This window comes from Mauremys mutica, chromosome 11 (assembly GCF_020497125.1).
Source record: "Mauremys mutica isolate MM-2020 ecotype Southern chromosome 11, ASM2049712v1, whole genome shotgun sequence".
In the NCBI taxonomy this organism is placed as follows: domain Eukaryota; kingdom Metazoa; phylum Chordata; order Testudines; family Geoemydidae; genus Mauremys; species Mauremys mutica.
In genome coordinates, this window is record NC_059082.1 from 24685470 (window position 1) to 24700994 (window position 15525).

The 15525-nt window shown below is 42.4% G+C and overlaps 1 protein-coding gene and 1 pseudogene across 3 annotated transcripts in view; one reads left to right on the forward strand and one right to left on the reverse strand.

Annotated features, from left to right (window-relative positions):
• Positions 1 to 15525, reverse strand: part of RAB27A (RAB27A, member RAS oncogene family) — a 74121-nt gene that overhangs the window by 37019 nt on the left and 21577 nt on the right. For all 3 annotated transcript variants that reach the window (XM_044980848.1, XM_044980850.1, XM_044980849.1), the window contains one exon: positions 11433 to 11553. The gene's annotated coding sequence lies outside the window, so the exon portion shown is untranslated. The remainder of the gene's footprint in view (positions 1 to 11432; positions 11554 to 15525) is intronic.
• On the forward strand, positions 2355 to 4521 carry LOC123344057 (annotated as a pseudogene).

Consider the following 15525-nt stretch of genomic DNA (forward strand, 5'->3'; position numbering starts at 1 on the left):
AGATTTTTGGAATCATTGTGGATAGTTTTCTAAAAACATCCACTCAATATGTAGTGGCAGTCAAAAAAGCTAAAAAAATGTTGGGAATCATTAAGAAAGGGATTGATAATAAGACAGAAAATATATTGCCTCTATATAAAGCCGTGGTACACCCACATCTTGAATACTGAGGGTAGATCTGGTCACCCCCTCTCAAAAAAGATATATTGGAATTGGAAAAGGTACAGAAAAGGGCAACAAAAATTATTAGGGGCATGGAACAGCTTCAATATGAGGAGAGATTAATAATTTCATTTGGTGACCCCCTAGTTCTTGATTTCCTTTTCATAACACAAGAACTAGGGGTCACCAAATGAAATTAATAGGCAGATTTAAAACAAACAAAAGCAAGTATTTCTTCACACAACGCACAGTCAACCTGTGGCCAGAGGATGTTGTGAAGGCCACGATTATAAGAGGGTTAAAAAAAGAACTAGATAAGTTCACAGCAGATAGGTCCATCAATGATTATTAGCCAGGATGGGCAGGGATGCAAAACCATGCTCTGAAGTGTTCCTAACCTCTGTTTGCCAGAAGCTGGGAATGGGAGACACAGGACGGATCACTTGGTGATTACTTGTTCTGTTCATTCCCTCTAAAGCACCTGGCATTGGACACAGTCGGAAGACAGGATACTGGGCTAGATAGACTATTGGTCTGACCTAGTATGGCCGCTCTTATGTTTTTAAGACACTCAGACCAACTGAGAATCAGAGTGTGCAGCAAACAGGCTGTACCTTGGTCTCCAAAAGAATGAAATCACGGCACTTCTGAGGGATTTGAGGGGAATGCCACATATACATAAGACACTATTTAAGTCTCTGTTTTAAATCCATTTTTCTGAGTGCTATGAACCTTTTGGCAAATAAACCATATGTTGCTTTGAAGATTCTGTTTCTCTGTCACTGCAAAGTATTACTGTCCACAGGTTCCCACTGGGCCTTTTAGGTATCATGGTTGACAACTGGGAGGGAGGTGCAGCATGTAACCCAGAGACACAGTCAAGAGCAGATGGAGTGTAGGGCCCACCCCAAAAAGAAGTGACAGCAGGGGTCTGTCACTTGAAAGGTGTGTACTTGGTGTTTGGAAACTGGTTCACCCAGCTTACGCAGAGACTGTAACAGTCAGTACCTTTGAGATGTATTTTCAGCCACAGCTGGGCAGGTTCCTACTAGTAATATATATCTGGAATTTAATTAGAATTCCTGATGTTTCCAGGTTTAAGTGTTATTTGTAATTCAGAAACATTTTTTCTGGGAATGTTTAACAAATCTGTTATAGAATAGACATACTATTTCACCCTGGACAAGAGCTAGTCTGTAGCTTGTGGGAAGTAACTTGTTTTCTTCAATGAGTTAGCAGCCTGTGACAGAAAAGCAGAGATCCTAACAGATGTCACATCAGGGCATATGCATTCTTGGAGCACAGTCTGTTACTGGAGGAATAAGTTTCTAATCCTTTTAAAAGGGAGCACAACTAGGATGTCAGTGTACTCCTGTGCAAGACCTTAAAAATCAAACAAACAGTCTGTTGCACGGGTTTGCCTCTCCTGAGAGTCACACTGTGCATTAGCATTGGCTATGCTCTTCATTACAGGTGCGAACTCTGCCAAAACTTTCAGGTTATCCCTTAGCAAAAAGATTATTTGAATTGCTATTCCAGTATAGTCAGTTTTCCAGAGCCATGAAAAAGATAACGATAGGACTTTAATGGAGGTATTGGTTAGGCAGGCTGAACTAGTCTGTACAAGTTGTCCACCCATACCAGCCTCTTCTCATTGTTCTTTTCATTTTACCACTCTTTGGGCAGGATCCTACATTCTGATGTGATCTATACTTCAATGAAAGGACTGACCACACTTGAATAGGACTTCCTGTTCGCCACATATTCATAGTATATTCTCTTGTTAAATCTACCTAGCGAGGTAGCCTTAGCAACTTCTCTTATTAGATTATTCCATTATCCAATTGGCAAATGAGGAACTTGTCTAGTATCTGTCCTGAATATACTTCCTCCCTGCTGTCGTCTGGTGTCTGTGCCTTGTCATGGCAGGACAGTTTCATGCTCTAATGATCCCCAGAGTCTGTGTCGGCAGGGGCTTTTTGCTCCTCGTAGGTTCAACCGTGCCGTACTGGTCTATGAGGAAGGGGCCAGACCAAAAAAAGACACTCTTGTTGGGGGTTAGGCACAGGGCTAACAACTCTGTCCCGTAAAAAACAGCGACTGAAAAATTGACCATTACTGTGGGTGATGGCCTTCAGGAGTCAATGACCCGTATGACTGCCAGTGGTGAAAGCTGAAAGGAAGCCACTGGCATGAAGACTGACGTGCTCAACACCAAGACAAAAAACAAACTTTATTTTTGGAACGTATGGACAATGTATGAAACAGGGAAGCTAGCTCAGGTCACAGCAGAGATGAGATGCTATAGCTTACACACCCTGTGTGTCAGCGAGAGCAGATGGACAGGATCAGGGAGATTAACAGCAGCTTTGGAAGAAACTTTGCTGTTTTCTGGATGGGATGATGGACATCATAAGGGTGTTGCCATCTCTTTGAAAAAGGGAATGGAGCATTTCCTGCTTGAATGGAAATCCATCAGCAGCAGACTCGTGAGAGCCAGACTGAAAGGGAAACAGAATAATATCACCCTGATTCAGTGCTATGCTCCGACAAATGACAGTGATAAAGAAGTAAAGGACAAATTTTACCTTACACTACAGGCAGAGTTAGAGAGAGTACCACGCCACAACCTAACTATCATCATGGGAGACCTGAATGCCAAGGTCGGTAAGGACAACACAATGACATGGGAAGACATGGGTGTGGCACCATGAATGAAAACAGAGAAAGGCTTGTTGATTTCTGTAATATGAATGACCTAGTCATTGGCGGAACCCTATTTGAACATCGTGAAATTCACAAGCTGACATGGTGTTCTCCAAATGGCAGAGAAGAACCAGATTGACCATATCACGATCAATGGTAAATGGTGACGCTCACTGACAGATGTGAAAGTGAGAAGGGGTGCAGATGTTGGCAGCGACCACCACCTCGTGACAGCCTCCATCAAGCTAAAACTGGGAAGTGTGGGTCTACCAAACAAGGGACAGACATTAAGATACTGACAGGCTAAAGTCCCTTGAAATACAGAAAGCCTTTGTTCTGCAGTTAAATGACTTTCAAGCACTTGTAGATCTTGATGAAGAGGAGGGGAATGCGGATGAGGCGATCAACAAGAAGTGGGATAAAATAACAGCAATTTATAAACACAGCAGCAAAGCCTGTCTAGGCTACAGGCAGAAGAGAAGGAAGGAGTGAATTACACCGAGCACATGGAATGCCAAAGAAACCAGAGAAGCCCTGAAGAAAAAAAGTTTTAGACTCAAAATCCCAGAAGCTAAAGGACAAATACCATGAGCAGTATAGCAAGGCACACCGGAAGGTCAAACGCCATGTGAGCGTGGACAAACGGCATTATATGGATAATCTTGCAACACAAGCAGAGGATGCAGCTGCTCGTGGTGAACAAGGAACCATCTACAAAATGACCCAGCTGATCAGTGGTAAATGGCAGACACCAACAAACACTCTTATCAGGAACAAACAAGGCCACCTACTAACAACCAAACAGAGCTTTTCAAAGAATTGCTGAACAGGGAGCCACCTAAAGAGGAAGCAAACATCCAGGAGGCAGAAGAAGATCTTGATATCAGCACAGACACCCCAGCTAAGGAAGATATTATTCAAGCCATCAAATCCTTTAAAAATAGGAAAGCTCCTGGCAAGGGTAACTTGAATGCAGAATTGTTCAAGGTAAATCCTAAATTAGCATCATCTATCTTGGCCCCTCTATTTACATCAGTCTGGGAAAGGGAAAAGGTGCCAGATGAGTGGACCAATGGGGTTATAATGAAGATACCAAAGAAAGGAACTCTCAGTGACTGTAATAACGGGCGTGGTATCACACTTTTATCTGTGCCAAGCAAAGTATTATGTAAAATCATAGTCCAGCATATATCAGAGGCACTTGATAGCATTCTCAGAAAAGAGCAAGCTGGTTTTCGAAAAGGGCGTGGATGCACTGTCCAGATCTTCATTCTACGAAACATAAAAAACCAGTGCTTAGAATGACAACCGCAACTCTACATAAATTTCATAGACTTTGAGAAGGCTTTTGAGAGCATTCACAGGACCAGACTATGGCGCATTCTGCAGGCATATGGAATTCCTTTCTGTATAATCAACGTCATCAAAAGTTTCTATTTCAACTTTACATACAGTGTTGATCACAGTGAGCTCAGTTTTGAAGTCAAAACAGGAGTATGTCAGGGGTGTGTCATGTCTGGCAACGTTGAAGAGGATTGCATCGACTGAGTAATGCGTCGTACAACAGAAGACATGCCAAGAGGCATTAAATGGACACTCTTCTCATCCCTTGAAGACCTGGACTTCGCAGATGATGTTGCTCTCCTATCACATACCCAACACAATATAATATACAAGAAAAAACAACTCAACTCAATGCAGTCAGCCAGCAAATTGGACTGAAAAATCAACCACAATAAGACAGATATCACAACCTTTAATATTGCCTCACCATCACCAGTACGGATAGAGGATTATGTTCTCACCAATGTAGAAACGGTCACATACTTGGGCAGCACCATCAGCCAGGACAGTGGAACAAGCCAGGACATCCGGAACAAAATCAATAAAGCCAGGAACATCTTCAGGAGCTTAAATACAGTCTGGAAATCATCAAAATACAACACCAAAACCAAACTCAAGACTTCTCAGAGCTGCGTACTTTCAACACTACTTTATAGAGCAGAATGCTGGGGAATGAGAAAGTATAACATGTCCCAACTGCTTCATTCCATACAACCTGCCTCAGAAAAAACTTCCATATCTTTTGGCCCAGAACAATCTCAAATCAAGATCTATTGACACAGTGCAGCCAAGAGGATCTGAGCACCATCACTGCCAGGAGGCATTGGAGATGGATCGGTCATGTACTTCGAATGGAAACTGATTCCATCACCAGAGTAGCAATAAAATGGACATCTAAAGGCAAGTGAAAATGAGGCCACCCAAAAACAGCATGGCGAAGAGCTGTGGAAGCTGAGCTGAAAAACTTGGGGCACAGCTGGGAAACTATTGAAAGACTTGCCAGAAACAGGAGGAGCTTCATCACAGTCCTAAATGCCAGAGGCATAATAGGAACATTGATGATGATGATGATGGAGGATACTTTCTCCCTGCCCCGCTCTCCAAGCTTCAGGCCAGTATTATTCAAGGGAGCAGGATGAGAAATGTGGAGCTCAAAAGAAAAATTAAGGAAAAGCAATCTCTAGTATATTGCTTATGATTTTCCTACTACCAATTGTCTTTGTTAGTTAACTAACTATAGTTAACACACATCTCCTTAGCTGTAAGCTGACAGACCTTTGTCATGTGATGGTTACTTTTCATAAAGAGTTCTTTCTTTATTTTGAAGAAACTGCATGGCCAGGGAGGTATTACATGACATTTTTCTTTTGCTATGTTCAGAACATTACATGCCAGACGGACTTCCTGCCCTTCTCCAAAGAGGCATTTCCCACTAATATCTTTATTCAGAACATACCTACATTGCCTCCAAGAAAGGTGCTCTACTGTCTTATACAAACATAAGTGCTGTGTATAGTTAAGAGATCTGGGGGTGCACATGTGCACCCTACCACTTTCCAGAGAAAGTGTACTAAATTACTCAGGAAAAATAGGTTGCCAGTGATCAAACTAATGTAACTAATGTAGATTCACCGCATAAAGATATTAGAGTATCTCAAAGGCAATGTTCAACTCAAGGAAAATTCAGACCAATAATTACTGTACAATCAAGATCAGCAAAGTCTAACACACATTAATAAGAATCAGAAGATCCCATGCAAACTGTAACCATCAAAATGAACACAGTGATCTGAACTTAACAGTTTCCACAAAAATTATGACTATAAAAAAAAGGTACTGAAACCCATGAAATGGAACTTGCATGATAAAATGCAAATAGATATGAAAGAAGACATTCAGATATGGATGTCTACCCACAAATCACAAGAGAGAAGCGGTATACAGAACATTTCCCAACAAATGGAGTTTGTCTGCTTCAACAGACCATTAAAATAAATGCTGCCTTTCATGGCCTGTATAAAGCAGTCATAGAATTACATATTAAAACCTAGGCCCCAGTCCTGTACTTGATCCATGAAGGCAGATCCCTGCACACATGCAGAGACCCACTGACTTCACAGGCTTCTACACAGGCACAAAAGTCCATCCATATGGATCCAATTGTGGAACTGGAACTCTAGGCAGGGAAAATGTCTGGCAATAAACATACTTGTCTCCCCTCTCTCTTTTATATTTGTACCAACATATAGGCTATATTTAAATCTAACCTTTCAGAAAATTGTTAAAAATTGAGATCTATAAGTAGTGCAGAATGCTTGTTACTATTTCTGCAGTTTCAAAGCATTAAGTGAAAGCTACTTCATCAAACAGTGAAATAGATCATCTTAACTGATATTAATCAGCACAGCTCCGCAGCCTGTAATGGAACTACACCAATATACACTAGCTGAGAATATAGCCAGAGAATCCCAAGCTCATTTTGTCGAACTCTTAAAACAGCCACATAGGACCCAATCCTGCTCCTATTTAAGTCAATAGCTGGCCCCTCTTTTATTAGTGGGAGCAAAGTTATTTGAGAAGAATGCATTATTCCTATAACACTTGTTTTAAAATGTAGAAAGAGGTCAAATATATTCTTGGTGATGAATGAAATCAGTCAGAAAGGGGTTAAAAGCAGCCCAGGGAGACTGGTTGGGTAGTCAGCCACATGTGTGGTTGCATGCAACTAGGGCACAGCTGGCCCAGATAAATGGGCAGGCTGAGAGAGGGGACTCTTGCTCCAGCTGGGAAGCAGAGAGGACCAGGCTGCCTGGGAGAGCAAGCAGGGAACCTGAGACAGAACAGGGCTGGGGAAGGGCAGGCAGAGCTGAGGAGCTCTGGCCTGGTGAGTCCCCAGGCTGAGGCCTTGCTAAAGGCCAGGGAAGGTACTAGAGCTGCAGGAGGCAGCTGGGGCTAGAAAGGCAGCATCACCTTGACAGTGATGAGGGGGCATTTCAGACTGCAGTATGCCTGAGAGAAGGGGCTAGATGACAACTGGCAGTAGCCACTGAGGCAAGGGAGTATAGGAGTTGGGGTTCCCCTGGGAGGAGAGACCCAGAGTGTGGGGGCACTGCTGTGGGGCAGTACCCCAAGGTAAGGGGCATCGGAGTCCAGGAGGGACACAGAACCAGAGGTGGTGGAGACAACAGGGCAGGTAACCGAGGATGAGAAACTGGCCAAAGGAGGGCACTCCTGAGCTGGATGAGCTAATTCCCGGACTAACTAGTAGGAAGCGCTGCACCAGTGAGTCGGCGCTCTGCTACATGGAGTTACACCAATTTGACCCAAAGTTGCTTTCTGCAGAATTATCTCTTTTCCTTATGACACTTCTGTTTCCTTTTTTACTTGAACTCATTTCCTTGATTCTTCTAGGATTTCTTCCAAGACTGCTTTTCCATCAAATGCTAAAGCAGAGTTCATTTTAGTTATTTAATTGGAGGAAACTTGCTTAACTTTTGTTGGTTGTCCATTTTAATGGATTAGAAAACTAGATCGCTGAATTGTTTGCAGTTTATTTGATTCCCTTCCTAATGACACCACTAACTAACCTCATCTTGACTAATTTTCCTATGGTTTAGTTATTTATTTTTAGCAGCACTGTGATAAAAGTTGGAATTAAAGAAAGTGCTCTGAGCAACTCAGACAGAGAATGATGAAAACAGAATATATGCTGGAAAATGGGCAAGTTCACCAACACCATCTTGAGGTCGTAACAGAAAGTGGGGGAAATTAGCCAGAATGATAGTAACCAAATACAGGGGATGCGGGGGAAATAAATCCCCAAATGAGTTAGTTTAAACTGTTTTTAAAAATTCTTTAAATAACCAGACAAACTAGAATGGATTACGAAACTGATTTCCAAACAGGATATTTAATACCCACTTTAAAATTATTCAGAAATATTACATTAAAAGAACAAAATGGGCACCTGAAATGATAACAGCACGTCTATCTAGCAGAGCAGGAAAAGAATTACAATGAGTCTGACTCTGGGAAAAGGTGTTTACAGGGAGTTTTGTTCTGGGCTATTTTACCTAATACTGTTTTGAACAAGATAATTCTTTATAAAAGACAACAGCATACTAATCCCAACAAAGAAGCTGTTCATGTATCTGCTTAATACATGGTTTGGGGCTCAGCCTTGTAAGTATAATAAACTGACTAAGAAAGGGACGGAGGGAAAGGGAAATAAGCCCAATGCCAGCGAGGTGGTTCATCCAAGTCGAAACATTTATAGAACCTAATTTTTTAGGCACTTACATTTACAATAGAAAGTCTGGTTAAGCTTCAGTGCAGTGTATCTGAGGTCTTTTCAAAACCAGACAAGCAGAATCTGGTGACTTCAAAGCTAAGAAGGACCACGAGTTTGGGAGCAGACATGTGATTTTCCCGCAAAATGAAGGATGATAATGGTTCCTTCTGCTCTGTGAATAATTCCTTCTAATTTATTTATGGTATGGTGAAGATGGCAGTCTTAGAGGTCACTACAGTTAGTTCTTTATCCCAGCTAGAGTTGAGCATTATGTGAATAATGGGGTTTTCAGGTCATTGATTTTTATTTAGGGTGGGTCAATTGCCGAACAAAATTTGTTTCAGATCAAACGAAAGAGTTTGTTTTAATTCTGAGCATTTCAATGTTTTTTATTTTAATAAATTGGAAGGAAATTTCTCACAACTCATTTCAAACCAAAAAATTTAAACATTTCATTTCAAAGATATAGTCTTAACATTTAGACTTGTAGAGGGGTGGTGTGTGTGTTGATATACACACACACACACACACACACTTCATGAAATTGTTCTGTGTTGCTGCATTTTTCACCAAAAAAATTTCACCTAGCTCCAATGAGCACTGTGATGGTAACTGCCAACATGTGCTCAGGGGCCATAATGGGGAGTAGTGATCTGAGGATCTGTACAATTTATGAACCCTGTATGCATCATTACCAAGCTACAAACTCCCTTCTGAATATGGAGGCTAAGTATCTTCTCTGTGTTTTTTTCCTTTATGTTGGATTTGAAATGCCAAAGCTGCTGACACAAGAGGGTTGCTGACTTCAGTGTTCAGCTACTGAAATGTAATTGCTTATTGCTCTAGACCAGTGCTTCCCAAACTTGTTCTGTCGCTTGTGTGGGGAAAGCCCCTGGTGGGCCGGGTCGGTTTATCTGCCGCATCCGCAGGTTCGGCCAATCGCGGCTCCCAGTGGCCCCCGCGGTTCGCTGCTCCAGGCCAATGGGAGCTGCTGGAAGCGGCACGAGCCGAGAGACGTACTGGCCGCCGCTTCCAGCGGCTCCCATTGGCCTGGAGCAGCGAACCATGGGGGCCACTGGGAGCCGCGAATGGCCGAACCTGCGGATGCGGCAGGTAAACAAACCGGCCCGGCCCACCAGGGGCTTTACTCGCACAAGCGGCGGAACAAGTTTGGGAACTATTGCTCTAGACAAAAGACTGGCTCTGACCATGAAAACTGATTTGTCAGGGAGAAGGTCTCCTGACAACAAAGTGTCCTGGATTTGCCTCCTCAGATGTCGCCTCACAAAGGGACTGGAAGGTTACAAAGGGCAGGTGCTGATCTATTTGGGAATTCTTCAGACTTTCACCAGCTCACACTGAGTGGAGCTGCATATAGGAAACTGATGAGCCCAGGAAACATGCCAGAGAGGCCAAGAGAGGAAACAGTGCTGCAGCCTGCTGAGACCCAGGGAAGCTTAAAGCACAGAGGGGACTCCATGTTGGGATCCTCTCAATCTGATCGCCACCAGCAGGGGGAGCCCGACCAGATCTGTGACATGGAGTTGGTGGGGGGGAAATGTGGCTTAAGATGGACCAAAGACATTTCAGGAGCCTCTGAGGAGTATCCTTTGGGCTGAGGTACAAAATCCCACATGGGTCCTTCAACACAGATATGTTTGCAGTCCTAAAACTGTCTTTTTAAAAATCAAGTTGCATTTGTTATACAATTGGCCATCCTTGTTCTTTTGATCACTCGCATGTTAATTATGTGCAAGAGCTGGCCCAACTTTGTAGGACGCACAGTTTAAAAATCAACCCACAAAGAGAAGCAGCTCATGATGTTTCACACATAAAACTACACACTCTTCTACCAGCAGAGATAGTAGAAAGGGAGAGCTAGTCTCTTTCCGAATAGGCTATTTCACACACAAAGATCCTGCATCAGGATCCACTAGCACAGACCCTTGTGGTCATGGAATCTCATCGATATACATTGATCTACATGAATACAGAAGTTTAGCCCAGTGGATCTTGATGCACGTTCAGGGCCAAAAATCAGATTTCTCCTTCCTGTAAATTGTTTTATCCTCCATAATTTAGTTTAGCTATAAAAAGCTTATGCATTACTGCCATACTTAGATTAAATATACAGCTAAAATATAGTTCTACCCTATAACAGAAATTCATACTACAAGATCATTTAAAAAAGTCATTTTTCAGTTTTGTTTTATATGTACATATCGGTAGTTATTATTTGCATAATATTTTGCTAATGTATCTTTACATAAGAGTTTAGGTAATTATAGTCTCAGACTATGGGCCAAAAAAATTCTACTCGGTTAAATACAGATTAAATATTTAATCTGTATTTATTTATCCAATGACTGACTCAGTTGTAAAGCAGAATATCAGCAATCTGAGAAATACTTTTCAATAGAAAGCATATATAAATCAAGAGTAAAATAAACTTTCCTGCCTCTAAAGTTTTTAAGACCATTTAGAGAGAAACCCTCTGCAGCCTGCAGCACTGACAGCCTTAGCTAGGTCTCCCACAACCTCAGTCAGGTTGGTTTTTACTCAAACATTTACAATCACTAAACACATCATTCTAAAACAAAAAAGCCATTTTACTCAGCACCAAAGAGCTGCATTTTGTTTAGCTCCTTACAAAAGATAGAGCAGCACATTCTACATAACACCATATACTGCATTTATAGAGTCTTCACTTCACTTTCACCTCCAGGACTTGAGGATTTAGTACAGCTGATTAAGTCTATATCAAAGATGAAATAAAAATGTTTAAAATCAACCTGTCAAAGTACAAGGAAATAACTGTGTTAAAAAAAATCACAGTATTTAGATTCATTTTTTATAAACTCTTATCAGCACCAGAAAGTAACACAGTAAATACGTATGTAAATCACTGAGAGAAAAGGAGTTTACATACCTGGGATTAACAGGAACTAGATCTGTAGTTTTCCAGATCTACTTTAATTACAAGTTTCCCAGTGCTGATGCAGTTTGGATCTCTTGAACACCACATCCATGCAAAGAAAGTTGGTTTTCATCTACAACGGATATCAATGGAGAAAAAACATGCAATTTAGAAAAGTATATTTAGACTCAAATCACCATTTGCACTCGGACGTTATGCTGCCTATATCGTAACATACAAGATCAACCAGCGCTGGAAAAACATCACAACCCACCTAATTACTTTCAGCTGTTTGTCATGTGGTCTTGCTGACTGATCAAGTGACTTCTTTTCTTCCTTTCACAAGTCTAGCAACACAGTTAACTAGCCCATTTCTACCATCTAAATGTAAATGTATCAAACCTTTGCTTAACCCAGGGACCAAGTCTGCGTGTGTGTAGCTAAAAAAAAAAAAAGTGCCTTTTATCTATTTTTAAATAAAACAAGCTACAAAAGGATGCTAGCCTATTATTGTGAGGGGTTTTTTTTTTTACAAAATGTTTATAAATGGGACATCAGCCAGCATCACGCAAAAGCTCCCCAAATGTAATGAGCAATATCAGCTCCAAGCATGCTGGGTCCACATCTTCCCTTACAACTGATCCATAACAACAAAAACAGATGACTTCCTTTAAAAAAAAAAAAGAGGCAGGGAAATCTTCAGTTAAATAAGACATATGACAGCAGTAGGACGAGAACAAGATGCCAGAGAATTTTAGTAAGTGTTTAACCAATCCTGCAATGAACATTGGACAGACAGACCCCTGCTCTGCACAGAGCACCACTGTAATCACCTCTGTGTGGGTGCAGGAATCCACCTGCATAGAGTTTGTTGCAGGTGTGGAGTATTAACCATTAAATACATATTTTCTTAAATAACTTTTTACACTTAAAATGAAGTTAGAGACATTTCATCAGTATTGAAAATTTGCAGAGTGGAGGACATGTCTATTATTTACTTCTATTTCTTCCCATACAAAAAAAATCACACAATACTAAGCAGTATAGCCATGTACATACAGACGTTTCCCCCTCACAAAATAATGTTGCAGGCTGCATAGAGGGCTATACTCTATAGCACCATTTTACTATGGTTTTCAGATTTAAAAGTAAAAACCTTGGCTAACAGTTGTGGCTAGCACTGTTTCAATTATAGTATAGATGTGACAGCTCTATGGGAGTGCAAGTCTTACTTCCACTTTGAACAGCTGGTCACATTAACCTCTTCTGGAGTATTTTACTGCTTTCAGCTGGTGGATTTAAATCTTTAGCTCAAGCAACAGAGGTTCATGCTTTATAGTGCTCTCTTGTGCAGGGCACTATACAGACAAGAGAATTTGTTTTACAGCTTTGTTCAAATTATAGTTACAAATTTCGAACATAGTATATATAAGAAAATATAAGTTTACGAGTTTCTTTAGAATTCCACCAACTCAATAGTATTGAGAGAACATTTTATAACAACTGTTCATTTTGCAAAAAGCTACAACAACGATCTAAAAGACAAATTCCATGCTCAGAGCTAGCATCATGGTGTATATGCATGCAGCAATATGTCACTTAATAAATTAGTATCACAGTTTGCCAAAACCCCACCCATACTGTCCCATTACATTAGCTCAGTCAGAAGGACAAGTTTAACAGTAGCAGGGTGGTGCCGGAGCAAAGCACTACCATCTTTTGTTGCGAGCGTGGGAAGTTAAGCATGAAAATTAAGCCAAGACTACAGGGTGTGAACGTATAGGGCAGTGTTTCCCGAACTTGGGACGCCGCTTGTGTAGGGAAAGCCCCTGGCGGTCCAGGCCGGTTTGTTTACCTGCTGAGTCCACAGGTTTGGCTGATCACAGCTCCCAGTGGCCGCAGTTCACTGCTCCAGGCCAATGGGAGCTGCTGGAAGCGGCAGCCAGTACGTCCGCTGGCCTGCGCCCGTTCCGCAGTTGGCCAGACCTGTGGATGATGCAGGTAAACAAACCGGCCCGGCCAGCCAGGGGCTTTCCCTGCACAAGCGGCGTCCCAAGTTTGAGAAACACTGGTCTAGGTGATCGAGATCCAGGAAGAGATTCCCATGAATTCATATGAACTGAGATCACCAAGTTTTCCACAGCTCTATAGCATCCTCACTTCACATATTGAAATGATTTCAGAGGAGTCCCTCTAACTCAGGGGTCGGCAACCGGTGGCTCGCGGCTCGCCAGGGTAAGCACCCTGGCAGGCCGGCCCGGTTTGTTTATCTGCCGCGTCGGCAAGTTCGGCCGATCGCGGCTCCCACTGGCTGCGGTTCGCAGTCCCAGGCCAATGCGGGAGGCAGGAAGCCGCGGCCAGAACATCCCTGTATGTGAAATTAGATGTTCAAATTTCACATACACAGCAGACTATTCTACGCCCCAACAGGTAGTAATCCTGAAAGAGGAAGAGGAGGGTATAAAAATAAGACTGTGACCTCATCATCCCTCTCTTCCTCCCATCTCGCTGTTCATGACATCAGTGAACACCTGAAGGACTCTGAACTGAAGGAGGGGTACATGGCTGAAAGGAAATCCAGTCTGTGAACTGTTGCAGCTTATGGTGAGAAAGTCATTTTGCTTTTAAGTTCATTTAGGTATTAGCTTGTGTTTTTATTTCTTCTGTAACCAATTCTGACTTTTATCCCTTATCACTTAGAATCTATCTGTAGTTAATAAACTTGTTTTGTTTTATTATTTTATCTAAACCAGTGTGTTTGGATTGAAGTGTTTGGGAAGCTCTACATAGGATGACAAGACTGATGCATAATCATTGCCCAGTGTTGGAATGACAGACTTACTATGAGCTTATACTGTCCAGGAGGGTACTGAGCAGTGCAAGTTGCACATTTCTGGGGAACAAGGCTAAGACTGAAGAATATGCATATGTAATTCATGAATGGCTGGAAAAGCATTAATGTAACATAGCTGGGAGCGACTTTACATGCTAGTGGCTGTATATGAACAGGACCGGAAGCGATGGCTGTTCACAGCAAAGCAGTGTAAAAGACACCTCAGACTAGAGAATTAAGGGGACTCACCCATTCAACAATCCAGATTGTACCCTGGGGAAATGTCACAGAGGGTCAGAATGAGAGGCTCTAAAATCACCAAGCCACGCGTCAAGCTAGAGTCAGAGCCAGGAATCCAAGCCGAGTGTCAGAACCGGGTTACCTGGAGTCAAGGAAGGCAGGAGTAGGGCTGGGTCTGAGGCAGGAATGAGGCTGGGACAGGGCTGAAAAAAGGGAGCGGTGAGACTTGAGCATGGCAGAAAAGAGGGTCTGGAACATGGCAGGAGCAGAAGTTAATGCAGCCCAGAGCCGAATGCTTTGAGCAGCCAGCACCCTGCTGCTGCCCTTAAGAGCAGGTATGCTAATCCCTTCAGCCAACTGGGGGAAAGAGGGTGTGTGACCAAACAGGCAACTCAGTTGGGACCCAGCTGTGCTCGTTAGACTGTCTGGGGGTTAAGCAGGCAGGTAAGCAGGCCAGCTACAGGCCCTTACATGAGACAGGCAGAGAGATGTCAAGCAACTTGCCTAAGGTCTTTCAATGAATCAGTGGCGGAGCCATTCTCAGATTAGACCATGCTTCCTCTGTACCTCTTCTGAAACCACTTGTCCCTGATCACAGTATGTTGTCTTTTGGGGAAAGAAAAAAAATACTGTGATCAGGGACCACTGAAAGTATTTTAGTCAGTGACCCAATTAACAAATTAGTCTGTTTTATATTAGGTAATAATGCTTATTAAATTCACTCTGCCGTGTTTTTTCAGCTTAGTAACTCCTTTAGGTTTTGTGAGGGGAGCTGGTTTGGAGCACCATTGGCTCCCTCAGTAATCCCAACATGATTAGTCAGCTTGGGGACAATTAAGACCACAGTAGGCTAAAGGATTTATAGATTCATAGACTCTGGGACTGGAAGAGACCTCGAGAGGTCATCGAGTCCAGTCCCCTGCCCTCATGGCAGGACCAAATACTTATTGAAGCACTGCTTCTGTAAATGTGGCAAGAGGAACAGGTTAAGAGATGGTGAAAGAAGCAGCAACAACCTCTTTGGCATGTTGC